Raw genomic sequence first — 1524 nt, 5'->3', positions numbered from 1 at the left:
GGGGTAGACTTTAAAGAAATATATGCGTTATATACGGCGTTATAAAGAATGGGATGGGTTTTTTTCCTTTTTTTGTGTGGTTATTTGGGGCGAACCCACAGCCTCCCCAGCGCGACCGTAGTCTGAAAATGTGGAGGCGACACATAACTAGGTCAGAACGCGGGAGTCACATTAAACAGCCGATTGTCATCTCATTCCTATAAAGAGCATTTAACAAATTCCCTGGCAGAAATAAAGAAATATCCTTCCTTTAATACCAATTAGCTTTCAATGCGCACTTTACATTTTTTTCCATTTCTGAAAATGTTCTTCATTTTTTAAATTACAATTGTTTTTTTGTTTTTTTACTTGAAAAACATTTCTGAAATTTAATAGGTCAGGGGAGGTGAGAAGAACAGCAACGGACGGAAGTAAACAAAGTTTTCAAAATGTCAGCCGCCTTGCCTTGTGACTTGTGATGTGAAACGTGTGACATGAGGATAGATCTAGATTCTAGATCTAGATATCTAGGCCTAGAGTATTTCATTTGGATTATCAATTTCGGTGCTTTCTAATGGAATAATGTACATTGTATAGATCTAGACTTGTTGAAAATGGGCAGAAAATGTTGTCTGTTACTGGGTGCAGGTCAAATTCTAGAATCTGGATCTATGACTATGACTCTACTGACAAGGTTAGGCCTACTGTTTTTAGATCTAGATCTAGATCTAGATTTCTAGATCTCTACCTAAAGATAAAGATTAGAAATTAGAGAGAACGTTGGGTGAAAGCAATCCCACGCGACAATATAATATACCCAATACTGCAAATATTGTTGTTTGTATTAAACATTTTCCAGATGGATTTGAAACTAGATCTAGATCTAGATATAGATCTAGATTTAGATCTAGATCTAGATTATAGATCTAGATATCTAGATATAGTCTAGATCTAGATCTAAAATCTAGATCTAGATCTAGATTCTAGATCTATTTCTGTCAAAGGAAGATTAAGACCAAAAAACCCTCCATTGCTATTTTCTAATTTGCCCAAAAGTTTAATTCCAACACCAGTGCCTTTAGCAAGAACAACATGTAGAGCTAGATCTAGATCTAGATTTAGATCTAGTCAGTCAGATCAGTTGAAATTGACCAGTTTGAAGAATATTCACAAAAAGTAATGGTTTCTTTTAATTCATTGTGTTCATTTGTAGGAGCCAGTGTGTGACAAGGTAGGCTGTTCAGAAACTCTGAGTGAAATATTTATGGACATCTCACAGTACATGTATTATGGTTTTGAGATGAGACAACACAACTGCTTTGTCTTAAGTAATATTTTGCTAAACAATTTCTGCAAGATATCCAATCCACCATCTGAGAAAGAACCTAAACAGAAAGTCATAAAGCTGTCTTCATAAACAATGCAAGTTAAACCTTTTTCATAATATTTACACTGTAATGTTTGTGAATGCGCGCGCGCGCACACACACACACACACACACACACGCACATACACACACACACACACACACACACACATATATAT

General features: G+C 35.6%; 1 protein-coding gene across 1 annotated transcript in view; it reads right to left on the bottom strand.

The window, feature by feature from the left end:
* LOC106013451 (carbohydrate sulfotransferase 4) overlaps window positions 1-1524 on the bottom strand; it is a gene marked incomplete at its 5' end in the record, with an annotated part of 6677 nt that overhangs the window by 1829 nt on the left and 3324 nt on the right.

The sequence above is a fragment of the Aplysia californica genome, unplaced genomic scaffold (genome assembly GCF_000002075.1).
Source record: "Aplysia californica isolate F4 #8 unplaced genomic scaffold, AplCal3.0 scaffold00911, whole genome shotgun sequence".
Classification (NCBI taxonomy): Eukaryota; Metazoa; Mollusca; class Gastropoda; order Aplysiida; family Aplysiidae; genus Aplysia; species Aplysia californica.
This window is presented reverse-complemented; position numbering and strand designations above follow the sequence as displayed.